This window comes from Schistocerca serialis, chromosome 1 (genome assembly GCF_023864345.2).
Source record: "Schistocerca serialis cubense isolate TAMUIC-IGC-003099 chromosome 1, iqSchSeri2.2, whole genome shotgun sequence".
Lineage (NCBI taxonomy): Eukaryota > Metazoa > Arthropoda > Insecta > Orthoptera > Acrididae > Schistocerca > Schistocerca serialis.
Window position 1 is genome coordinate 787441142 of NC_064638.1, and position 27679 is coordinate 787468820.

A 27679-nucleotide genomic window follows, 5' to 3' on the forward strand; every position below is an offset into this window, starting at 1 on the left:
TTTTCTTATGAAGTGTCTTTTAGGGAAGCTATAATTTGTACCGTACCGTTGTGTATTGTCGTCGGCGTGCGAAGTATCGATTTAGGTCCCCAGTAGGAACTAGAGTTTCAGCTGCAGATTTAGGTTTGCTTGTTAATAGACTGGCTCTGAGCACTATGGGACTTAGGTCATCAGTCCCCTAGACTTAGAACTAATTAAACCTAACTACCCTAAGGACGTCACACACATCCATGCCCGAGGCAGGATTCGAACCTGCGACCGTAGTGGTCGCGCGGTTCCAGACTGTAGCGCCTAGAACCGCTCGGCCACCCTGGCCGGCTATTCCTAGACTTCGCACGTTTTTGCACAAGGCGGCAGGCAAAGTGAGTTCTCAGTTTACGAGTGAGTATACCACAGTTTTGCGTTTCTTAGAGACTGACTAGGTACGTGGCGTAGTTGCTTATAGGCGAGGTGGTTATCAGTAGTCGGGTGCCGTTTGCATGTCCCGTGTTCTGCGTCTCTGATACTCGTAAGGAATTTGAGATAATCTATAAGCCATGGTGCAAGATTTCTATTTGCTCATACAGTGTTTAAGGCAACGTGTTTACTGAAATTATTCACGTAGTGAAATTAGATACTTCATAATTTATATCTACGTTATTTCCTACAATTACCATTGGCAAGAAATATTTCAGGCGCAGATGCTAGGTCAGACATATTAATGCGGTGAAAATCCGAAAAGTCGCCACTGGTCGTTCGTTCATTGGTCATTGCAACGAGTAAGATATGAATATCACATATTGAGCAGACATGCCAGATGCAGAGATGTGATCAGTGCGAATTACGTTGTTGGCAGATTTCGTTGCAAATGTGTCAATAAACGTCGGAGTGCCTGCTGTGTTGTCAGTTGTGGGTACAGTGTAAGGATAGAAAAGGAAGGCACATGCCTAAATATTGAAACGAAGGTGTCTCCTACACGTCCTCCTTGATATTTAATGTTTGTGACTGCAACCATGCTCGTTCGGTAATCACAAAATAACGGTTCCTTACGGTAATCAGTGCGCGTTACGTTACATTATATTTAAGTCGAGAGTCAACCGCCAATACCTGCATCAAGAATCGATCCGAGGTCTTCCTGCATTTCGCTACTAGCGTTATGACTTCTTTGTAAAAAGAAAAATCGTTTTCAAATACGCTCATGAAGCTTCAGACGCTACCCACAGAGTCATTTGTGTGCATAGTAGATAGTAATGATGTATATATGCAAACTGAAGCGATGAATGAAATTTTGTAGCAAGGTGTGGATTCGAACCCGGGTTTCCCGTTGACTACATCTACATCTACATCTACATGGATACTCTGCAAATCACATTCAAGTGCCTAGCAGAGGGTTCATCGAACCACCTTCACAGTTCTCTACTATTCCAATCTCGTATAGCGCGCGGAAAGAATGAACACCTATATCTTTCTGTACGAGCTCTGATTTCCCTTATTTTACTTTGGTGATCGTTCCGCCTTATGTAGGTCGATGTCAACAAAATATTTTACAAATCGGAGGAGACAGTTGGTGATTGGAATTTCGTGAGAAGATTCTGTCGCAACGAGAAACGCCTTTCTTTTAATAATTTCCAGCCCAAATCCCGTATCATTTCTGTGACATTCTCTCCCATATTTTGCGATAATACAAAACGTGCTGCCTTCCTTTAAACTTTTCCGATGTACTCCGTCAGACCTAACTGGCAAGGATCCCATACCGCGCAGCACTTTTCTAAAGAGGACCGACAAGCGTAGTGTAGGCAGTCTCCTTAGTAGGTCTGTTACATTTTCTAAATGTCCTATCAATAAAACGCAACCTGTGGTTAGTCTTTCCCACAACAATTTCTATGTGTTCTTTCCAGTTTAAGTTGTTCGTAATTGTACTACCTAGGTATTAAGTTGAATTTACGGCTTTTAGATTAGACTGATTTATCGTGTAACCGAAGTTTAACGAGTTCCTTTTAGTACTCATGTGGATGACCTCACACTTTTCGTTATTTTGCGTCAAATGCCACTTTTCGCACCATTCAGATATTTTTTCTAAATTGATTTACAGTTCATTTTGATCTTCTGATGACTTTATTAGTCGATAAACGACAGCATCATCTGCAAACAACCGAAAACGGTTGCTCAGATAGTCTCCCAAATAGTTTATGTAGATAAGGAACAGCAAAGGGCCTATAACACTACATTGGAGAACGCCTGAAATCACTTCTGTTTTACTCGACGACTTTCCATCAATTACCACGAACTGTGACCTCTCTGACAGGAAATCGCAAATCCAGTTACATAAGTGAGGCGATATTCCATAAGCACACAATTTCACTACGAGCCGCTTGTGTGGTACAGCGTTAAAAGCCTTCCGGAAATCCAGGAATACGGAATCGATCTGAAATCCCCTGTCAATAGTACTCAGCACTTCATTTGGATAAAGAGCTAGTTGCGTTTCACAGGATCATGTTGACTGTGTGTGTATAGAACGTTTCCTTAGAGGTAAATCATAATGTTCGAACACAATATACGTTCTAAAATCCAGCTGCATATCGACGTTAACGATATGGGTCTGTAATTTAGTGGATTACTCCTACTACCTTTCCTGAATATTGGTGTGATCTGTGCAACTTTCCAGTCTTTGGGTACGGATCTTTCGTCGAGCGAAGGGTTGTATATGATTGTTAAGTATCGAGCTAATGCATCTCCATACCCGGAAAGGAACCTAATTGGTATACAGTCTGGACCAGAAGACTTGCTTTTATTAGGTGGTTTGGGTTGCTTCGCTATTCTGAGGATATTTTCTTCAACGTTGCCCATGTTGGCAGCTGTTCTCCATTCGAATTCTGGATTATTCACTTCGTCTTCGTTTGTGAAGGTATTTCGGAAGGCTGTGTTTAGTAAATCTGCTTTGGTAGCACTGTCTTCGATATTATCTCCATTGTTATCGCGTTGAGAAGGCTATTGATTGTTTCTTGCCGCTAACATACATCACAAACGACCAGAAACTCTTTGGATTTTCTGCCAGGTTTCGGGACATAGTTTCGTTGTGGAAACTGTTATAGGCGTCTCGCATTGATCTCCGCGCTAAGTTTCGAGCTTCTGTAAAGGATCGCCAATCTTGGGGACTTTGTGTCTGTTTAAATTTGGCATGTTCGTTTCGTTGTTTCTGCAACAGTGTTCTAACCCGTTTTGTGTACCAAGGAGGATCAGCTCCGTCGTTTGTTAGTTTGTTTGGTAGATATCTTTCAATTAATGCCGATACTATTTCTTTGAATTTAAGCCAAATCTGGTCTACACTTACATTATTAATTTGGAATGAGTGCAGATTGTCTCTCAGGAAAACGCCAAAAAATTTTTATCTGCGTTTTTGAATAGGTATTTTTTCGCTTATTTTTCGAGGATTTGGGGATTACAATATTCAATCTCGCTACGACAACCCTGTGTTCACTAATCCCTGTATCGCTTTTGATGCTGGTTATTAACTCAGGAGTATTTGTTGCTAAGAGGTCAAGTGTGTTCTCACAACCTTTTACTATACGCATGGGCTCAGGAACTAATTGCTCGAAATTATTTTCAGAGAATGCGTTTAGCACAATTTCGGATGATATTTTATGCGTACCTCCGGAATTAAACATATTTTCGCCAACATATCGAGGGTAAATTAAAGTCACCGCCAACTATAATCGTATGAGTCGAGTACGTGTTTGAAAACAAACTCAAGTTTTCTTTAAATCTTTCAGCAACTGTATGATCTGAATTGGGAGGTCCGGTCCGGTTGCCAACAATGACCTCTGCCCATACTAACTCACAGGAAGTATCTACTTCAATTTTGCGACAAGTTAAACTACTTCCAACAACAACAAACACGCCACCGCCAACCGTGTTTAGCCTATCTTTTCGGAACACCGTTAGGTTATTCGCAAAAATTTCGGCTGAGCTTATATCCGGCTTTAGCCAGCTTTCAGTGCCTATAACGATTTGAGCATCAGTTCTTTCTATTAGCGCTTGGAGCTCTGGTACTTTCCCAACACAGCTACGACAATTTACAACTGTTATACCAATGGTTCCTGTATCTACGTTGTTCCTGTGTTCAGCCTGCACCCTTTGTGACCGAAGCCCTTCTTGTGTTTTCCCGACACCCTCAGACCTAACAAACCACCCAGTCCACGCCACACAGCCCCTGCTACCCGTGTAGCCGCCTCCTGCGTACAGTGGACACCCGACCTATTCAGCGGAACCTGAAACCCAATCACCCTATGGCGCAAGTCGAGGAATCTGCAGCCTACACGGTCGCAGAACCGTCTGAGCCTCTGATTCAGACCCTCCACTCGGCTCTGTACCAGAGGTCCGCAATCGGTCCTGTCGACTATGCTGCAAATGGTCAGATCTGCTTTCATCTTGCAAGCAAGACTGGCAGCCCTTACCACTTGTGTTAGCCGCTAGAAACCAATCCCCTCTGATCCAAAGCGACACACATCATTGGTATCAACGTGAGCAACCACCTGAAGTTGGCTGCACCCTGTGCTCTTCATGGCATCCGGAAAGACCCTTTCCACATCTGGAATGACTCCACCCGGTATGCACACGGAGTGCACATTGGTTTTCTTATCCTCCTTGTCAACCAAGTCCCTAAGGGGCTCCATAACGCCCCTAGCGTCGGAGCTCCCAGCTACCAATAGTCCCACGCTCTGCAATTGCCCGGATCTTGCAGGCTGATTGGTTTCCTCTGAAACAGGGCAGACGACAGCATCCGGCTCAGCGACAGTGTCAGCCACAGACAGCACCTGGGACCTGTTTGTCATACAAACCGGGGAGGCCTTACGTGCGGCCGCCTAGGAAGTCTAGCCCCGCCTGCTTCGCCCCAGGGCGACCTCCCACTCGACCACAGCTGAGGGTTCAGCCTCAGTACGAGCAGTAACTGGGTTGGCCACCGGTGAGGACCAGTCGGAGGACTCTGACGCGCTGGACGTCCGTTGAATCCCCACGGCCGGCCCACAACAATGGTGTCCAGCCACTGCAGCTTCAAGCTGCGTAACCGAAGCCATCACAGCCTGAAGCTGAGAGCAAATAGTCACCAACTCTGCCCGCATCTGCACACAACAATCGCAGTCCCTGTCCATACCAAAGACCGTGGAAAACTAAACTATGCAGATAAACGGACTATCGGCACGTGCTGCGCAACTCTAATGTAGATCCTGACGAAAACGCACGAACTGTGCCCAGTAGTACGCAGATATTCAAGAACCTAACAACCGAAGCACTCAGGTGAAACTATATAATTTGCCCCTGATAAGGAACTTGTAATATATCACAGGATCGGTTTACTTTCTGACGTAAACGAAAACGCGAGAACTGTGGCTATTAGATTTTAAATTTACACGCAGAACCTCAAGAAACTAAAAGCACACAAATGTTATGATAAAATTCGCTCCTGGTTAGGTTCAAAATGGTTCAAATGGCTCTGAGCACTATGGGACTTAACATCGGTGGTCATCAGTCCCCTAGAACTCAGAACTACTTAAACCTAACTAACCTAAGGACATCACACACATCCATGCCCAAGGCAGGATTCGAACCTGCGACCGTAGCAGTCGCGCGGTTCCGGACTGAGCGCCTAGAACCGCTAGACCACCGCGGCCGGCTCCTGGTTAGGAACTCGTAGATGTCACAAAAGCGGTTTACTTATTTGTTGCTGCGTCTGTCGCGGTCGGCTACTACTGCCCGACTAGGTAGATGCGCTCACCACTACGCCACACTGGCACAGAGACTTTCCACAACTGCACGGCCTACACTAGCACGCCTGCATCTCAGTTCAAAATCCCATTCACGCCTCAGCCTACTTGGTATAGACTGAACGCCAAGTGAGGTTAAGATGTACTGATATTAAAACTGGTTGCAGCGATGTTCACAGTGAGGACCACAGTGGTAGATCTAGCCTTGTCACTCACGGTGATGAAAATCAAAGACAAAACTCGTCTAAATAGTAGTTTCACGATTACAGTACTTTTGCAACGTTTTACCAACCGTTCATCGAGCCTGGTGCATCAAATAGTTGCAGGAAGCTTAGCTTGTGCTACGTACGTTCCCAGTATCCTTACGGAAGATCACTAAAAACATGAATTGCCTGCTTCACTGAGCGTCCCCGAAGATTTGAAGAACAATGATAACAAATTTATCTATCGTCTCGTCACTGGGTACGAGACTTGGGTGAAGTATGTCAACTGTGAAACAAAAAGGGAGTCGATGGAATGGGTTCGCACATATTTCTCCAAGAAAATAAGGAAGAGTTTGCAAAAGCTGTAAGCAAAAAAACCATGGGCACCGTGTTTTGGGTCTCTAGGGGAGAGATTTTCGTTGATTTTCTTGAACGTGGCACAACAATTAACTGAGAGAGGTATCATACTTAAGCGGGCGATACAAAACAAGCGTCACGGAAAACTTAAGGCACATAATTATTTTCTTTTCCCAACACAACGCACGTCCGCACATAGCCAATCGTACCCGAGAACTCTTACGGGGTTTGGATGGGAGGTGTTTGATAATCCACTATTTAGGCTGGATTTGGCGCCGAGCGACAACCATCTCTTCCCAGCAATGAACACATGTCTCTTTACACACTGATTTGAAACTGACGCAGCCCTGGATGTCGGTGTAAATCAGCGGTTGCAATCGCACTCGCAGATTTCTTTAGAGAGGGTACTCAAAAACTTGTGCCACGGTATGATAAATTCCTCAGTTGAAATGCCGATTATGTAGAAAAATTATGTAGAAACACAGCTTCATATTTGTTTCCAGTTAGTATTAAAAAGGACTGAAATTTATATTGCACATAGCTTATTTGCTGTTAATTCTTTGGTTCAAATGGCTCTGAGCACTATGGGACTTAACATCTGAGGTCATCAGTCCCCTAGAACGTAGAACTACTTAAACCTAACTAACCTAAGGACATCACACACATCCATGCCCGAGGCAGGATTCTAACCTGCGACCGTGACGGTCGCGAGCGTTCCAGACTGTAGCACCTAGAACCTCTCGGCCACTCCGGCCGGCCACGAACTTCAATTGATCAAACAAATACGAGGCGTATCCCGAAAGGAAGATGACATAGGTCGTGAAATGGAAACCACAGTGAAAATCGAAAGTGTTTTACTTGCAGTAGTTAGCCACACCTTCCAGCAACGTCTCTACATAATCGCCGCTCTACGACATTTGTCGTAGCATTATACCATTTTCCCGATACACTCGTCATAGAAGACAATCGCCTGCACTTTTCGCCTATTCTCTACGCTCATTTGCAGTTCGTTGTCTGTGCCAAAACACTGACTTCTTGGCCAGTGACTCATGTGAGCAGTGATGTAAATCAGAGAGAGCAAATTCCGGGCTGTATACAGGACGATCAAACACTTCCCATCGAAAATACTGCAGGGGGATCCTCATTGCCCCTGTAGAGTAAGGCAAAGAACTATCATGATGAGCGAAATGGATGAATGTTATGTTGTGTAGGCTGCATCAAATCAGGCGAAATCTCTCACGGGAGACACTGCTTTCTAGGCGTCTTTACGTGCGCACTGTGGCTTCCAACGGAAAAGAGCGACGTGACGCGATCGGCATGCTAGACACCCTGTCCATCACACCTATCCAAAGATTTATCGGATTTTCACTGTGGTTTCCATTTCACGAAAGATCGGACCTGTCTTGCGGAATACGCCTCGTAACTACACTTAGCAAATGCACAGACGGCTTAAGACTCGATGATAAATGACTAACACGGCCAAGCCCTTTCAAGTAATCAAATTTTACGTATAAATTTCACTAAGGAACAAGTACAGTGGTGACTAAGAAAAATGCATCGTACTCTGAATGTTTACTTTTCGGCCACCCTGACCAATCACTAGTCAACAAACTACTCACAAAACTTGAATAGCGTTTAAGACAGGTATAGGATAACAGAACAAATGGCCAGCGGCCACTGCAGCTACTTTTCAAATGGGTCAAGGTACTTTAGAATTTACACACAATTTGGTTAACAGTACAAGACGCCCATTAGTAATTACGTTAAGGGAGGTTAAGCTTATGTCCAGACACTCCTCCGCTGGCTGGCAGGCTATCAGGCTTATACTGACCGACAGAAATATTATTGCACCTGGGAGTGCGCCGGCTTCGGTCATCTTATCGTGAGGTTTTATCATGATATTTCGCGAGAACAAGCTGAACCATTTGATGGTAGATGCAGAACTGCCTTGAATTCATTCACAGTATGATGCATTTTGCTTAGTCACCACTGTACTTGTTTACTGTAACATCGCCGCGTGTTTCTGTTACTGGTCACGGGAGGCAAGTGCAATAATATCGTGGGCTGGTAATAAGCACTGTAAGCTTAACGGCGCAATGGCCGATCAAAAACACAAGGTACAAGACGTTAAGTCAGTCAGACCTTCACGGAAAATTGCCTAGAACAAATAGACCATAAGGTAAACTATTTATAAATCTAGAGGCCTCCGGGCCGCTTTCATAACGAACTGAAATATTGAACGTAAAGCAAAACAGATACTTAACCTCAGGGGCTTACCGGCAAGCGAACAACGGCAGTAGTGCATCAAATATAAAAAAAAAAAATTATCTAAACCCTGCAGATACGGCAAAGAACATATCACAATACAATTATTACATCGGTGACTAGCTTGTCAAACAATTAAGAGCAAATAATTTCGATTTACTGCAATCAGTCGGCCAGCTGACTCACAAAAATGGATCTATTTTCTACAGATGTACACTAATTTGCATTATCAAAAATCATCTGGTGAGAAACACATCTATAGTATACGCTGAGGCGACTTTCCGGGTTCACTCTTGAATTCAATAAACATGGCATTAAACAATGGCTAATCTGTGCTGTAAAACACACACGCGCATGCACACACACAAACCGACTGGAAAAAATCACAGCAAAACGGGGTTGCGTGACAAAAAGGAAACTTGATAAGCTGATTTCTAAATCTGAAAGACGTCTCTCCAAATTTCGTGCGAGTCGCTTAAGAGTGCCGCTAGTAGCATTACTATGAGGCACAAGTATGCTTCAAATCAGAATTACTCTAAATACACGCTGCAATGATCGTGACATTTAGTTACCTTTGAGATGGGACGCGGTGAGCTGATTTTAGTCAAGAATGCCTTTAAGGCGACAAAGACGCCATTGTCAACACCTCACTGAGTTGGAACAAGTTCGTGAAATAGGGCTACAAGAAGCTGGATGTTTCCTCTGCCATATTGCAGAAACACTGGGCAGGGATGAAGCGGTTGCACGTCACTGCTGGCAGCGATGGTCACGAGAATGTACGGTCGTAAGGAGATCGGGCTCTGGACTGCCAAGCAGCACTACAGAGAGGGAAGGCCATTCTGTTCGGCATACAGCTTAGCCGTACTGCATCTCTAGCAGCGGTCTGAGCAGCAGTTGGCACCACAGCAACGCAACGAACTCTTATAAATCGGTTACTTCAAGAACGGCTGAGAGGTAGATGTCCTGTAGGGAGCATTCCACTGACCACAAACCACCGCCATTTGCTACTTCAGTGGCGTGAAGCGAGAGCTCATTAGAGACCAGAGTGGAGGTATGTTGTGTTTTCTGACGAAAGATTGTTCTGCCTCTGTCTCAGTGACGGCCGTGTGTTTTTTAGAAAGAGGTCAGTTGAGGGCCTGCAACCAGCAGTCCGCGTGCTAGACGCACTGGGCCTACATCTGGAGTTATGGTCTGGTTTGCCACTTTATATGACAGCAAAAGCAATCTCGTGGTTATCCCCGCACACTTACGGCAAGTTTGTACGTCAGTCTAGTGATTCGACCAGTTACGCTGCCATTCATGAACTGCATACCAGTAAGTGTATTCCAACAGGATAACGCTCGCCCAATACCGCTCTTGGAACTCAACATAGTATACAGAGTGTCGACGTGTTTCCTTGGTCTGCTCGATGATCGGACGTGTTGGTTCAAATGGCTCTGAGCACTATGGGACTTAACATCTGAGGTCATCAGTCCCGTAGAACTTAGAACTATTTAAACCTAACTAACCTAAGGACATCACACACATCCATGCCCGAGGCAGGGTTCGAACCTGCGACCGTAGCGGTCGCGTGGTTCCAGACTGTAGCGCCTAGAACCGCTCGGCCACTCCGGCCGCCGATCGGACGTGTATCCAATCGAGAACATACGGGGCACCATCGGACGAAAATTCCAGCGTCATCCACAAACAGCATTAACCGTTCCTGTGTTGACCGACCAAGTGAAGCAGCCATGGAACTCCATCCCACAAACTGACATCCGGCATCTGTACAACACAATGCATGTACTTTTTTATGTTTGCATACAACATTCTGGTGGCTACACCGGCCGTTACCGCACCAGCATTTCCCATTTGCAATGGCTATCTCATGCTTACATTATCCTGTGATCCTGCAATGTGAATCACTTAAATATGTAATCTACACGAATGTATTCCCGAAATTTCATTCCTCTACATTAATTGTTTTTTGACGATTTCATTTTTTTCCGTCAATGTACAAGCAGAATTAAACGTTGTTCTAATAAAATACATATACATAACAGTAATAAATAAAACAAAGTTAGCAAGGACTGAATAGGTAATACACCAGAAAAATAACTTATAGAAAAATTTTGACAAAAAGTGTGCACTTGCGTATACAAACAACTAAGCCATGCTACCTATTAACGTGCTACGCAGGAATCGAAAACCAAATTATAATCTACGCTCTCTACAAATCGCTACTACATGTCCCGAAAATCGGCTAAACTCAGTCTGATAGAAAAAATACAAATGAGTACCCCCACTCACAACAGAATGTCGAAGGAACAACCACAAATACCCAGCACAGCCGCGCGGGATTAGCCGAGGGCGCTGCAGTCATGGCCTGTGCGACTGGTCCCGGCGGAGGTTCGGGTACTCCCTCGGGCATGGGTGTGTGTGTTTGTCCTTAGGGTAATTTAGATTAAGTAGTGTATAAGCTTAGGGACTTACGACCTTAGCAGTTAAGTCCCACATTTGAACATTTTTACCAACCATACCCATAGAAACCAAGGTGCAGTGTGTCATACGTCAGTTAAGAATTAGTACCCGTTACAGAGAGGGCTCACCATAAAGTCCACAATACAGGCACGCAACGTCTCCCCAAGCAGGCTCGCAGCTCCAACGGTCGAGTAGCTGACAGTTCAACTGCAACCGGCGTTACGGCGCCAGTAAAACTCCAGAGGCCAGACAAAACGCCTCCCAGCTATCTTCGGCTCAAAGGAGCGCTAACACGTTATAAGTAAAACCAGACGTTCAACTTTCCACACTGCTACCAGCAAGGCCCGCCCCTCTTTCCGCGCACACTCCTACAGTCCCGCCAACCAGTGCTCGTATGACGTCTTACGGGCCGGAGTTCTTCAGTTTCCCAGCAACGAGCAGAGAAGTACACAGGGCAGGTACTATATATAACTGATCGGTAAGGATGTCGCGCGTCCGTAGCACAGTCTTCGTTAGTATCCAAGAAGTGAACTGGTAGACTGTATGTTTTTATGTTGTGGATTTAGATGTACCAGAACTCTGCTGAATTGCCAGCCGACGGACACAATATTTCGTCTTCATATCTAAACCGAAATTTAATAATGATTGCATCGGACATCTAACTGCTTGTACAGAGTTCTTTAGAGTTGAAAATAATTTTGTTCGAAGCAAGTTTCGGTGGCCAGCCTTGTGTCTTCTAGATTTACAAGGTTGGCACGAGCTCTGTATAGTTGTTCTGTCGGAATAATTAGACATTCTTTAGCTGTTATATTTGAAAATAGTCTGCTAACATCAAGGGATACCAGTTTTGTTCTGTGCGGGATAGGGAAATCCTTAATTTTATAAACGAGGTTGACGGAAGTTACAACTCCAAATTAGGATTTAAATTTCGTTTTTGATAGGGAGGGAGCTCGACGCAGAGCTGCAGGTAGGTGACGTACGCCACGGGATTTAACTATTTCCGTCGCCTATCTATGTGGTATAGGGTAAGAACGCCTTTTGTATTACCACAGGTCAATAAAAAATGAGAAAAATTTCCTCCAGCACGATGGCAGATAATTATTTTCCTCATTCTTCTGCCCTGTTTCAAATAATACCAATTTCGAGTGACCTTCACCTACAAATTTACTTTGAATCCCATGACGTCAGAGAAATTGGAGTGTCCCATCAATGTCAGCTGCTACCGCTCAGATACGACAGACTCGAGCTCTGCTCCAGTTACTAGCGGTGAATCAGTCTCGTGAGGACAAAGGGCAATTACACTGATTAGTAGCGACGCTAGAGAGTGTGTACCAGATTGAACGGCAGCAGGAACTGACGAGCTAAGGACATCTGAAAGCAAAGCGGCGGGAACGTGCTATCCATTACAGGTTCACGGGTAGGGGATGGATCTAAATCGCATGACGTTCTAACACTTTTTACAGATGAGATAGAAAGAAGGACGGAACGTTTCATCTTTATTATCTTGGTCTTGATATTTCAAGCTACTTTGAGCAACTTCATCGGCTGTTCAGTATGACTAATCATGACCCGAGATTGTAAACGGGTGAGATATATGACTTTCAACACATTTTTTGTCGTTGTTCAACTTCTGTTTTTAGGTTGAGTTTCATCATTGGAGCTTCACTATGGGATTACTGCCATTTTGACACATATCTGTTAAAAGAAAAGAAAATTTTTCAGGAGTACCTCGTAGAAGTCCGCCTCCGTAACTGAGTAGTCAGCATGGATGACTGTCATACAGAGGACGCGGTTTCGATTCCCGGTACTGACAGACATTTTTCTCATTGGGAAGATTGGTATGGGGCGTACTGAGCCTCGTGAGGACAACAGAGAACCTAATCGACGAATTAGTAGCGGCTCCAAGATCACGACACTCTATGACGACGGGGAGATCTGTGTGCTGACCACAGGTCCCGCCATGCCTCATTCAGTGACACCATTGGCTGAGGGAGACAAAGCCACTGGTCGACAAAACGCTAAACTTTTTCTTCACTTTTATCGTTCGTGACGTCAATCTTAGCGCTTACGTACCGCTGGATCTCTGAAACATTCGGAGCTCAGCGGGTCCTTTCCGCCAGGAATTATTGTCTTGCTGTTCCGTTCAGCAACGCCAAAGACCCACCAATCGCGCCCCATTATGCGAAGCGACGACACTCGATGCGCAGGTTTCGCACAAAACGGTCGTATGTACTCGAGTTGCACAAAAGATCTATGGGCGGCTTGTAGATTTTGATAGAAGGTGGAGCTGGAAGTTTTACGTCGAATTGTACTGCATCAGTAAGTTAATCGGATTGTTCGCTGAGGGTGTGTGTAATTACACACGGAATCACTATCGTCATTTCTCAGACAGTAGCATCCAAAAGCGCGCTATGTTATCATGTGAACACCTATGAAGGCAACAATAAAATGTTGTGGTGAGTTGGTGAAGTATCGAGACAACATGTAATTCCACCTTTTACGCAACGACACAAACTTAGCACAATAGGCTGTAGGGTGGTAGGACTGGACCAAAGTAACACATGAGGCAATCACCATCGACAGTTGCACCGAACATTTTATTTGGTACTTTTAAACAAGAGAACTTAACAAAAGTACATAACATGTTTAAAACTACCACACATCTTTAAAAATTACCATTCAGGCGAAACTAATTACTTCAATTTTAAACATTCATAAAAGCGCAGCACTTATGGCCTATTACACATTTACTGAAATAAGTTAAATTTTATATACTCTAAACTGTAATCAAACTGAAGAACAATTTACTAAAATTTAACCAACGTACTCTTTCATTACGACAGTGATTGTTATTACCAAAATAATTCAGAGTTCAGGCAACAATCAGATATCAGAATGAGATTTTCACTCTGCAGCGGAGTGTGCGCTGATATGAAACTTCCTGGCAAATTAAAACTGTGTGTCGGACCGAGACTCGAAATCGGGACCTTTGCCTTTTGCGGCCAAGTGCTCTACCAACTGAGCTACCCAAGCACGACTCACACCCCGTCCTCACAGCTTTACTTCTGCCAGTACCTCGCCTCCTACGTTCCAAACTTAACAGAAGCTCCCCTGCGAACCTGCAGAACTAGCACTCCTGAAAGAAAGGATATTGCGGAGACATGGACTAGCCACAGCCTGGGGGATGATTCCAGAATGAGATTTTCACTCTGCAGCGGAGTGTGCGCTGGAAACATCCCCCATGCGCTGTGGCTAAGCCATGTCTCCGCAATATCCTTTCTTTCAGGAGTGCTAGTTCTGCAGGTTCGCAGGAGAGCTTCTGTTAAGTTTGGAACGTAGGAGACGAGGTACTGGCAGAAGTAAAGCTGTGAGGACGGGGCGTGAGTCGTGCTTGGGTAGCTCAGTTGATAGAACACTTGCCCGCGAAAGACAAAGGTCCGCAGTTCGAGTCTCGGTCCGGCACACAGTTTTAATCTGCCAGGAAGTTTCAACTATCAGATACCATGGCACACAACAGGTTACTTAAATGGTTTGCACCACATAATTTAGTATACAACATATAAAATTTCATGTGAGAAAACAAGCTCGTAACAACTACGTTCAGAAACGGACGCACGCCGCTCAGCTGTTCCCAATACAGGCTCGACATGGACCCCCAGACGGGAGCAGCAACGGTCACGAATGGGCACGAGAAAATCCCAGAACTAGTGGGTATCTGCAACAGACTGATATCTGTCTTAAATAACTAGAAACACAATAAATCATGACAACACATCAGCAAAATTAATACATGAAATTAATTACAATATCGATCTACTGTCACTGAAGAAATTCTAGTACCACCATCAACAGGATCCGGATCAGACTATTAAACAACAATAACAACTGGCCTCTCAGTAACTGGTAAGAATTTAGGAAACTACTGATTTCAAAATTATACTCATGTCTCTCAGACACACTATTAGTTCAGACAGAAACGTAACAGTAATGTTCTTACAATTCAGAGATAAATATATCCAGGGAAATATATTATCGATAGCGACTGGCCATCTTAACTCCGTGGTGTGATATAAATACAATAACCAGACGGTACTTAAACAAGGGTCAGCAAACTGCTTTCAATGGCGGTTAAGCCTTGACAGTAGGAATCTACAATCGAATGTCTCCGCTCTCCAGGCCCTCGTATAATCTAATGATCACACCACATACACCTTAAAACATTACGTATTAAACCAATTAAAATCAAAAGATTGAAGGCCAGACTCAGTAGGAGTAGCGGCGGCCGCCCAAGAAAATACAGTCAACCGCACAGAACCCAGGAGTAGATTCCAACCGCAATTTACAGGACAAACAAGGCCTATACCCTCTTGCTTGTTCGACTAAGCCAGCCGCCGCAGATCCCGATGCCAGGAGACATGAAGCAAGCGGAAAAAACACCAACGGCTTCCCAGTAACGTCTCTTTCCACGTCGGCGATATTTGCCACGGCGCCGTCACCCGGGCAACAGCCCCTTCTGGACGTGCCCTGCTCGCTGGCTGACACCGCCAGTTCCGAAAACGCCGTTATTGCTCGGCGTCCAAAAGCAAAATCACCTCTTCCTCAGCTTTTCCTCTCGCTCCCGATCGGCCCGGTAGGTGGCACCAGCGCGCGCTTTGCGTACACTGCCGGAAAGATGACCCATACCGGTGGCGGGAATACCGCTGATCAAGCCACACGGCTGGATACCAGCCCACTCCAGGAAAACCGGACGTGTCGCCCGGTGGGCAGTCCGCATATCAGCCTTCAGATTCAGCGTTAAATATATAAGGGGAACGGAAAATTCTACAGCGGACTGGCTGAGACGGATGTTGACGAGGGTCAGGGAAGAGACCAGGATACTACTGGCTGAGGGAATCTAAGTTTGGATGTGGGAGCTCTAACTGAAGTTCCAGAGTTGTTTGGCAGTTTGAGAGAAAAGTTAATGCACGGATCCTACCTTGAGTTCCATATAACAGCAACTCCTAGAAGGGAAGTAGGTACCGGGCAATAGCATGGAAAAGCTATACAGCAGTGACAAACATCCGTGTGGAAGTGGAACTAAGGTTTCTGCTAATATGGATATAGTTGGATCTACCCATTGTTACAAAGTGTGTTTAATACGACTTCAACAAACGAAGTAAGTGGTATGAACAGTCACTCTGTCAAAGCAACCTTTTCTGGATTTGAAACTAAAGAATAATAACGTTTTCGTTCAGGCAACACTGTCTGGTAACGTATGAAGCCTGTTCTCCTGTCTCCTGTCCGCTCGCCGCAAACAAATACGTGTTAATCAAGAAGTAGCAAAGTACAGCGGCAGAGGAGTTTGCAGTTCTGAAGAAACACTAAATACAGTTACCATCATATGAAGTTTCTTGCGGAGCGCCATGTCTTTGAAAATTGTATGCTTCCTGGAATTTTTTATAAAAAGAAATTGAAGTAACTATACATCTACTAGCGAACCCGACAATGTTTCGCAATTGCTAAATACGCACGAGAATTGATGTCGTAACCTCCGTCTCACCACCTGTCTCTGTCCATCTCCCTCCCTCCCTCCCTTTGTCAACCTCCTCTTTCTCTCCATTTTATCTGTTCGTCACCTCCGCCATCCTCTCTCAGTCCATCTCCTTCAACCTGTCTACGTTAACTTCTCTCCCCTCTGTCCACCTTCTTTTCCACCCTTTCTCTGACTCGGAGTCTTGTTTATCCTTGTTGTAAAGAAGCCTTGTTTGGGAACAAAGGTCGCCTGACGTGAATGCGTAAATCGGTTGGGATCACTGGTATGCAGTTTATAATGTGGACGTCTCCATTTGCTGTGTCTGTGAGGTTAGTAGCTTCGATGACAGTTTTCGCATGGTTTTATTCTGCGAGTGGGTACAATTACAAAGTTTCAGTCGATTCTTATTCAATAGTAAAACTCCACTCACAAGCCGACAAGTCAGAAATAAAAAGCTGTTTCCTGTTAAAACCGACTGCGAGGAATAAAACGGAACAGCACACTGGTGTGATTACACATTTTGTTTAAAATTATCTATAAGAATAAAGAAGACATATAGGAGAAACAAACTAATGTTTTAAATGCACTCAATCATTGTCAGTTTTAACTACTGCGTGAAAGAAAATAAAACCATACGCGTTTGAAGTAAATCAGTCAAGTGGTTTTCGACATTTTGTCTAAAACAACCACTTGTCTTTATATAGGAGTGTAGATAAGAGACTAGCCCTTTTACCACCCGGGTCCCCAGCCCTGCATAGGGCAGCACAGGCGCCGACTCCATGGGGCCTGAGGGGGTCCGAGCCTCTTAAAAATTCGTTTGGGGTGGAGGAGCCCGCGCAATAATTTAAGAGAATTATTAGTTATACTATGCTTTGTAAAATCACATAATTATGTTGCAATTTTTTACTTTCCTTGTATGACGACAGTTGCCTTTTAAAATACATTCAGTAATGAGGCCGGCCGGAGTGGCCGTGCGGTTCTAGGCGCTACAGTCTGCAACCGAGCGACCGCTACGGTCGCAGGTTCGAATCCTGCCTCGGGCATGGATGTGTGTGATGTCCTTAGGGTAGTTAGGTTTAATTAGTTCTAAGTTCTAGGCGACTGATGACCTCAGAAGTTAAGTCGCATAGTGCTCGGAGCCATCAGTAATGAGTTAAAACAAATAATTATTACGGTAGTAAGCAGGTTAGCTGAAAACGAGTGGAGTGAATCATGATAGCGTTATGGTGCTGCGGGCACACTTAGAATTTGTCCTGGTGCGCGAACCTTTGGGTCAAGTCTGGCTCCGGCGGGCCAGCGCTGCGGTCGCGGTGACATCGAAAGGACTGGAGCAGAAGCGCCTGGAACCCTCCGCCTCGTGTCGCCTTGACACCTGAAGACATTATGACGCCGCGGCTATATAATGACCACCCTGCTGTCGCAGTCATTCAGTGAGGATAGTTTCGTTCAGTGCATGCTGCAGACATGTTTAGTGTTCCGACTTTCATGTCTAGTGGATTATTTTATGTGACTATATTTTATTCGCTTACTTTAGTCTCTCAGTGTATTGTAAATTAAGTTCACAATGGATAAATTAGTAACCAAAAAGGCGTGCTTGGAGGTTGATGATACTGCAAGTCAACGTCTAACAATTATTGTGTCGTTAATTGCTTCGTCGCCTTCAGACGAGAACCGTTCGCAGCCGAAACCTGGACAATTTGGTAAGGGAGGATCATTTCAGAAATCTTGGTTGATCAAATATGGGAGGCAAGAATACGAAGCATCTACCGAAAAGGTTTTTTGCAAAACTTGCAAAGAAGCAGATGCTAAAAATCTATCACAATTTTCTTAAAAAAAAGAAGATGCAATTACTTCCGTATGGTCTTCTAACTGTAAATAGGCTTTGAAAAAATTCCATCTTCATAAAAATACGTTTACGAAGTGTTGACTCCCAACTGAATGAACAGATAGTGATAGGAAGAAAGGCCGTTTAGCTCTTGAGACAATTTTTACTGTTGTGTGATTTCTATGCCGACAGGGGCTGGCAATTAGAGGGCATGAAGATATAAACTCAATTTTTTTCAATTGTTGGAACTCCGAAAGAATGACATACCTGAGTTTAAAGATTGGTTAGGGCGTTCGGGGTATACGTGGACGTCCCACGATATTTAAAACCAGATCATTGATCCACTAGGAAAGTCTGTGTTGAGAAAGGTATTGTCTTCAATCAATAAGACTCAACATCTTTCTATTATGGTTGACGAAACAAGTTCGATTCACAAACAAGTGTCGTTTTGTATTCGTACTGTCGATGATTCCTTAACCATCAAGGAGAACTGTATTGGGTTATACGTGACCCCCAAAACTGAATCACAAACTCTGTTTGGTACTTTAAAAGACGTTTTTGCTCGTCTTGATTTGTCAATGGATAACTTAAGAGGTAAGTTCAAAGGACTAAAAAAAGTTAGCTTTGGATATACAACGTTACGTGCACGTTACGTGCACTGCATTGCTCACGGTTTAGACTTGAAAGTTTTATACAGTCTCCGCCATCTTACGTCTATGGTGGAAATTATGGCTTTAGCCAAGGACTTAATAAACAACGTAAGGGAATCCAACATAAGGATAGGACTTTTCAGAAGCATACGCTGTGAGAGCACCAACGAACAAGCTAGTCTCCGACCCCTTTGCTCGACTCGATGGTCTATGAGAGCTTCTAGTATCTTGACAATATTGAAAAATTTTGAAGAACTTCTAGAGTTTTTTGAAAAATTTTCTGCAGAGGACAAAACAGAGGCAGGTTACAAATGTGCAGGCTACCTTGAGTCAATATTACAAGTCAAGATTTATTTCTTTTTACGTCTTTATTGCCGTGCAATGAACCCAGTAAAGGATGTCAATGAAAAAAATTCAGTGCGCTTATCTAAGTGTTGCTGATCTGGAAAAAATATATATGAGGGTTTGATTTGTTTATTGGATGGAAGGCGTGATAGTTTTGAACCGTTTTGGGAATTGTGTTTAAAAGAAAAACCTTCACAAGTTAATGATCCTTCACTTCCTCGGAGTCGAAGTATACCAAAGACGTATGAAAACAACGAAGCCAGCTCACAGCACACTTTCAAAACCCCAAAGGAATACTACAAAGCTCTTTACATTGAAGTTTGTGAAACGGTGCAATCTTGCATTACTGAGCGGTTTGCTTCAACTGGACTCACACAGGTCACTGCAATTGAACAAGAGTGCTTGCTTTTAGTAAACCGAGTTGAAAAAGATCTGGAAAAATTAACTGAGACTTTCAAAATTGACCTAGACATTGAGAGACTGCGCTTACACTTGAATGTGTTAGCCGATATCGATAATAAAAAACAACTGGTCTTAAAAAATATGGGTGATGTAAGAAAGTACATTACACAAGAGGCTGCAGATGGAGAAATGTTACGTGAATTAAGTTTCTCCAGGTAGTTCCAATCACAACTTCAACAGAAGAACGATCATTTAGCGCCCTTCGACGTCTGAAGTCATATCTCTGATCAACAAAGGACAGAAGCGATTGAACAACTTGGCTGCTCTTCATGCCCACCAAGATATTTTGGATGAATTGGATATCCGACCAGTCATCAAAGACTTCACGTTCAGTAATCCAGTCAGACGGTCAACATTTGCACCTTTCTAAAGACACTCTAGCCCTGATAATGACATTTAGAGCAATGCTAAAAATCATTATAAAATAGAGAATTAAATACATACATAATGTTAAATTTTCAGTTTCGAAATATTAGTATTAGTTTAGTACTGTATTACTATATTACTATAGTACTGTATTAGCTATTTTCAAATAGTTAAATATTTTTAGCGCGTAAGACCGAATTAAAACCCGCTATTTACGTACTTTTAGACTGAAAGTATTAGGCATACTGTATTAACTTTATTAACTGTATTAAAAGATTAACTTTGAGATATTGTTTTTATTTAATGAACCCTAAGCCTTATTCAAAGTAAGCTTAAATTAGCTATTTCACTTATTAATCGAAGTGCTATTACTGTGCGACAGAAATATTTTATGTTTTATCCTTGTAATAATAGTTTAGGATTTATTTAAATATAATTTCAGTCTTTTCAGACCTATGCATCACTGTCCTGTAATAGTCTATAAGCATGATTATTACCGTAAATTAAATTACCCTTTTACGAAAATACTGTGCGTATTTATTTTTTTTTTTCTTTTCAAAGCCAAGAACTGTGTCACGCTAGTCGAGTTTCCCGGAGTGACGAGTTATCGAGAGTCCAGTTTTCGGGATTCTAATGTTGATCATATGACTCCAAAATGCTTTAAAAAATTTAAAACTCACTATTTTTCATCTAAAGTTTAGAAAATTTCCCGGGGCAAGACCCCAGTATGCCCCCTCCTTCCCCCCAACATGTTTTATAAGTCGGCGCCCCTGTAGGGCAGTAAACACATACACGCACAAAAAGTGAATACCCATTACTTATATGCATGCAGTTCTACAAGGAGCATTTACTGTACTTAAAAATTGATAACAGCTGTAAAGGAGAAAGAATAAATCTTAATAAATTATTTTTTCATATGGTCAAAGTCTACTTAGAATTCATGATATTTATTTGCGAAATTCATTTACAACTAATGATACTTGTGTTAGGTTTCATTCAGTATGTGGCAGTGCGTTTCGAGCTTGATTTTTTCATCTTAGCATTAACTGCACTGGTGTGTAACATGTAAGATCGAAAGGAACTTTCACACAATGTCTCAATGCTAGGTTTCATGCTCGGTGGAACATGGACTATGCATATAAAGAACATAGTAGAGAAAGTAAATAAAAGAAATAACCAGAAGGCGAAGAGTAATGACACTTTTATCCAAAGACAGTAATTACACTGTAGTCACCGCCAATTATGGTGGCCATTGGGTCATTGCAAAAGGAGTGACATGGATGTTAATAGGTTGTGTGGTCACAACACACTCAGACATGCTCCCATGGTGTCCACAGGTCGATAATGAATTCTTGTGGCAAGAAAACTGCTGTGAGGCCTTTGGTGCATGTGGACATGTTGCGTTACTTCTCCCCGACGCACCCTACAGGCTCACGAAGGGATTTAAATGTGCGGAACTGGGATGCCAGTCTACTAACAGAATATCCTCTCCTGGCAGCAGCTCCTTCATCAACGCATTTGAGTTTGGTCGCGCGTTTCCATCCACAAAAATGAGACCAGGGCCGAAAGCACCTCTGAAAAGACGCAAATGGGAAAGGGGAACGATGTCACAATAACTTTGACCGGTGACCGTACCATGTTTAAACATTTTACGGTTGCTACGTCCACGCCACGTTATGCCTTACCACAACATAACACTTAGGCCACCAAAACGATGACGATCGACATTGTTCCTCTGTGCATTACGTGTTCTAACACCCAGCATTGCCGAACATGATCGTTTTAGTGGTTCAATTGTTATGATGTGAGCAGGCGTAATGTTTCATGTGCGTACTGACATCAAAATCTTCGAACACGTTCCATTCACTGGTCAATGTTACTGTGACGCTGTACTCCTCCCTCAGGTGAGTATTTTCATTTTACCTTCGGCCCTGACTTCATTTTTATGGATGGCATCGATGAGTGTAAGTGGGTACTTGCTGTTCAGAGAATGGGTGGCCTACCACTTAGATCGTTTTAGCGCGTGTGGTATGCGTTGGGGAGACTATTTGTAGCACGACCATCTAGCAATTGTTAACCGCGCTGCTGGAAGAATGGAACGGACTACCACAAGAATCCCTTACCAACATACTGGCCAACATGGGAGCACGTTGTAGAGCATGCATTGCGGTGCGCTGTGATCAGACTCCCTATTAACAACCATGTCACGCTTGTTGTAATGTCAAGAGGACATTATAAACTGTGGTGACTTACGTGTAATTACTGTCTTTGCATAAAAGCGTCATTTCGTGTTTATTTTTTCAATTACCTTCCATAACATTCTGTAGCAATTCTGTCTACGTATGGTCCAAGTTTCATCAAGCAATGTTACTTGGCAATGACACATCATGTTAAAGTTCAGTTATTTGTTAAGTTTTGTCACCAGTATATCAGTGCACCTTCCCAGGATTCCAGGATTCCCCACTGTTGCTCACCGATAGGCTGAAAATAACTATTTCCAGTAACATAGGACGAGAACAACACTCAGAATAAGAGCAACTACAGAGCTGAATATTTCACCATGTTCAAACAGACTAAGAGACAGGATTTGGCTGCTTTGTACACACATTAAATAATAATTCATGCTGGCACAGTATCACCGAATTCAGTAATTTCAACATCAATAGAAAGACATCTTTCGTAATCGTTATGACGCAACAACTGCAATGCAGAATCTTCATTCATTACTTAATTTAAGTCAATATCGTATTTCGTCAGACAGATAAGACTAGAAATGCATCCTTTCACACTCAAGACCCATGCTACACTACCTTGCAACCTATTGTCTGGTAATAACGAACATCCGCGCTACTACAGTGCGGTAGAAAGTCGATAAACGAGTTCCTTTGGACGTTCTACAAGAACGTTAAAAATTCGGTGACGTGGAGAGAACCTTGCAGTTTCGATAAGCACGCCAGAGATACCACTCGGACGCCACGTAACAACGCCATTAAACCTGAAGAAGCCCTCGATTCAACGGGGAAGGAAGTCCACTAGTTTCTTCAGGTATACCAATCAAACGAAGTTACATATTGGTGATTGGAACCCATAAAGATCCCAAAGTAGAGGGAAGCTGAATGCTGCGTTTCACTCATTTCTGTTGAATGTCCCAGATACTATGTGTAGCATTAAAACTGAGTGATTTAGCGGGCCATTCGAAGTTTGAAAAGTGTCTGAATGTTCGTCAAACCGGGAATTATGTGTACGGTCCTGTGAAAGTGGTTGTTGTCGTACTGGAAGATAAGAGTGTCCACAGCACATTGATCATGAAGATGTAAAGACCTGGTAATACTTGCTCATTGAGAACTGAAATAAATGTCGCGTTCATTGTCCACGGTAACGTGAATGATTATGCCGAAAACTTCAGAGACTATTTTGCAGCGTGAGCCACATCCACCACATATTGTGGCTTGTACTCTTCAGCGGGCCATCGGTGCATTTTCCGCCTTGTACTATTTTAAAATTTGCAGAATAGTGACGCATCGAAATGCTCTACGTGTCTACTGTCATTAATGTCCAGTTCCTGATCTCTGTAGGCCACTGAAGACATGCAGCTTGGTCTGCTGCAGTGACAAATGACTTATCGCAAGGAAATTGACTACAAAGAACCTAATATCCATTGAGTACAGTTATCTTCCCAGTATTCGCACAGAAATTGGTTATGATGTACAGGCTTTCACGGAATCCTATAATTCCTGTCTAGATTGACACTGACACAGAGATTCTGGTCTCTGGTACATGTCGTTTGGGAATTCTTTTGCGATAAGTATTCTTACGATGTACTACATGACTGAGAGTGATACACCAGTCCTTGTAGACATATTGAGACTCCCATTAAGACACCATGAAACCGGCAACTTCATTCACGGTGTGGTCGTATGTACGTCCAAACACAAAAGGTCTTTTCTGCCATTCTGTTACGTCTCAACGACGACCCACTTTACCATGCAACGGGCTGGTACACGCATTGTCCAATCAAAAGTGTTCGGACACACCAATGTAATGCGGAATTGACAACATCATGTCACAAAAGTTGGGCCCGTCAACATGGAATGATGCGCGGAGTATTGTATTGACAGTAGAGTAGCGGTATCAGGAGAACGGTTCAGTCAGGAAAGCTCAGTGACTTTGAACTTGACATCTAATTTTACCGGAGTTATAAATCCATCGGGGACGTTTCAAACCTTTTAAAGGTGCTCAAGTCGATTATTGGTGTCGTTACTATGAAGTGGAAGTGCGAAGGAACAACTGCAGCTAAACCAAAACCAGGCAAACCTCACGTACTGATGGACGGAGACCGTCGAGCATGGCGGAGGGTAGTTGTAAAACGTAGCACGAAATCAGGTGAAGGAACTATTTCAGAGTTCCAAAGCGCTACCAGTGGTCCAGCTATCACAGTTACTGTGCATAAAACTAGAATGGTCGAACAGCTCCCGATAACCCATACATTTCTGTAGTGAACGGAAAGCGACACTTGAGCGGCATTAATGAGCGACGCTACTGGACAGTGGGATAATGCAGATGAGTGATTTGAAGTGATGAATCGAGCTACACTCTGTGGCAATCTGAAGGAGGTGTTTGGGTTTAGCGAAAGCCTGTAGATCGTTACCTGCCGTCATGATAGCGCCTGCAGTGAAGTGCGGAGTAGGTGGTGTTGCGATATGGTTTCTTTTAGATTAATGTGCATCCCTTGTTGCACTTAAGAAAACGTTAAATGCGGTAGGATGTGAATAGATTTCACAGTAATGTGTGCGGTGTACAGCAGAGAAAGAGTTCGGAAACAATGGCTGTTTCAACCTAAGAATGCAGCCGGTCGGAGTGGCCGAGCGGTTCTAGGCGTTACAGTCCGGAACCGCGTGACAGCTGCGCTCGCAGGTTCGAATCCTGCCTCGGGCATGGATGTGTGTGATGTCTTTAGGTTAGGTTAGGTTTAAGTAGTTCTAAATTCTAGGGGACTGATGACCTCAGAAGTTGTCTCATAGTGCTCAGAGCCATTTGAACCATTTGGGAATGCACTTTGTCACGAAGTAATACCTGTGGGCTACGGTTTGTGGACAGTAACATTTTCCTGATGGACTTGCCTCTCACACAGACCCGACCTGAACCCAATGGAACACCTCTGGGATGAGATGGAACGTGAGCTTCGCTCGAGACCCCAGTGACCAACGTCATTACCATCTGTGTTTTCGGCTCTCGGGGAAGAATGGGCTGTCATTCCTTCACAAACATTCAGACACCTCATTGAAAGTGCCTGCAGCATAATTCAAATCGACAAAAAGTCGAAGGATGGACACAAACAATATTAATGCACAGTTATAGTTGCACAGCAATAGGTGTCCAAATACGTTTGACCTGATAGAGCGCATATCATTTAACTCCCATGACTCGGGTAAGCGTTAGAGGGTCACATCAGAGCCGGGACCCAATTGTTCACATCCACAGTGCTCAAAAGCCTGTGAATTCTTTTAAGAGAGTGAGTAAAATTTTGTCTTGTGAACTGGTCTTATGAGGAGGGTTCAATAAGTAACAGAAAACGTTTTTTCTGAAAACAGTTTTACCAGGATTCCAGTACTCAATAATATTTTCCATTTTTCGGCAACAAAACGCTATATTTTCAACATAGCCTCCGTTAAATGCGATGGCCTTAAGTCACCTTATTGGCAGGGTCTGTATGCCCGCATGGTGCCTTTACACTGGTCGATGTCGAAACCAACGTACTGCTGCACTGATAACCTCCCCACCATCGGTGTACTTCTTCCCGCCGAGTAAATACTTCATTGGGCGAAACAGATGGAAGTCGGAAGGTGCGACATGCGGGTTGTAGTATGGTTGAGGAATAACTGCCCGATGAAGTTTTGTGAGCTCTTTTCCAATGCTCTGACTTGTGTGAACCATTGCCTTGTCTAGGAGAAGGAAAAGTCCGTTTTCATTGTTGTCACGACAGTTTCGTGAGGGTAGCATTAGAAACTTCAGAGTAGATCGTTTCACAATGAGGGATGATATGAAAGAGAATAACCCCTTCGGAGTGCAAGAAGACCGTCGCTATGACTTATCCAGCTGACGTTGAAGCTCTGAACTCTTTCTTCGGAGGATAGATAGTGTGGAGTCACCCCACGGATTGCATTTTTGTTTCTGGTTCGAGTGACGAACCAATATTTCACCGCCTGTGACGCTATTCGACAAAAAGCTGTAACGATCAGCTTCATAACGGGCAAGAAACTCCACACAGACGGTCCTTCTTTGGTGCGGGCACGCACTTTTGAATACCCCAGCTGGTGGGCGAGTGTGTCACCACTACCACAAGAGACGTCCAGTTGGGCAGCGATGTATTTGATTGTGATCCAGCGATCACATCGAATAAGAGCGTCCTCAAGTTCCAACATTGCAGGAGTCACAGCTGTGTGCAGCCGGGCGGCAAGTCGGAAATGGGACAGGTTTGTGATGATGATAGACGCCTTGACAACGACTCACACAGATTTTGTGCAATGCCAGATTTCTGCAGACATTCTGAAAGCACCTATAAAGCTATGCAATGCTCTCGTTTGCCTCGAAAAGCAACTCAATGACACCGCTCTGCTGGAATGAACCTCCGTTACAGACGATATTTTGAAGGCTACGTATAAAGCTGCCACCTAGCGGAAGTTCAAAAACGAGCATGGGCTGAAGCGGGGATATTTCACTATGTCCCGCAACCAATGCCGCATTTTTTCAACAAAAACTGGCCAGAAAAAAATGTGTTGAATTACTTGTTGAAGGCCCCACGTATTTATGATTACAGAACCACACGCCACTCTTTGTGACAGTGAGTAACGGAGCAAATGTTTCATCTTTAGCGATCTCGCGTTGCCGAGCTGTTCCATTGTGGCTGACCCTTACACGGCGAATGAGACCACGAGCACGGGCGGCTGCACAGAGTTCATTCGGTCCCGAGACTCACTGTGCGGCTCCTCGGGGTGGATAACGGGCCCGGGTCCTTACGGCAGCGCAATTGTCGGCAGGTGGGAGGAAGCGGGCGCTTAGGGTGCCGCGCCACGCCCGATAAGGCTCCCTGGGCCGTGGCTGGCGTCGTAAAGTGGTGCCGGCGCTCTCGCCAGTTGTAAATACGGCGGGGCGCGGCAGAGTCTTGTGGTTCCACAGGCGGCGCCGAAAAGAGAGCCTGCGCCGATATAAATGTAAAATTTGCTGCGGCGCGTCGGGGATACTTTTTGTTCAGCCGTTCGGGCGTCCATAAAACATGTATGAGAGCGGCATAGCGGGCGCCGAGTTGCGGTCTGGCCGGATGCGTAAATAAAACATCGGCAGCGCGCGCCGGACCAGCTGTCGCCCTCGGCCCCAGCAGACGCTGGCTGGCGTGGCGCCGGATTTGTTCGCCGACATAGCGCCGCCGACGTGTCAATTACTTCTCGTGTCGGGAGGAAAAACGGGATGGCGATGAAAGATGTTGGGCAGCATTG